The 248-nt window shown below is 47.6% G+C and overlaps 1 non-coding gene across 1 annotated transcript; it reads left to right on the forward strand.

Moving 5' to 3' along the window:
• The first annotated feature begins 19 nt into the window (after positions 1-19).
• Positions 20-92, forward strand: trnak-uuu. Its single transcript has one exon. It is a non-coding gene; the product is annotated as a tRNA-Lys (tRNA).
• Positions 93-248: the final 156 nt, after the last annotated feature.

The following is a 248-nucleotide window of genomic DNA, read 5'->3' on the forward strand; positions in this document are numbered from 1 at the left end:
ATAAATGCCCTTTGTTGAAGCCTGGGTAGCTCAGTTGGTAGAGCATCAGACTTTTAATCTGAGGGTCCAGGGTGCAAGTCCCTGTTCAGGTGTTGAGTTTCTTGGGTGATCTGTCTGTACTGTATGCTGCCATCATCATTGTAAGAGATCTGCAGTCTGGTGGTGGCCAGCTTTGAGTTGCTCATATGGCCAGTTCTACAGAGTACCAGACTCCCAAGAAACATGTCTGTTACTTCCAGTTGTCCCCA

This window comes from Plectropomus leopardus, unplaced genomic scaffold (assembly GCF_008729295.1).
Source record: "Plectropomus leopardus isolate mb unplaced genomic scaffold, YSFRI_Pleo_2.0 unplaced_scaffold35095, whole genome shotgun sequence".
Lineage (NCBI taxonomy): Eukaryota > Metazoa > Chordata > Actinopteri > Perciformes > Serranidae > Plectropomus > Plectropomus leopardus.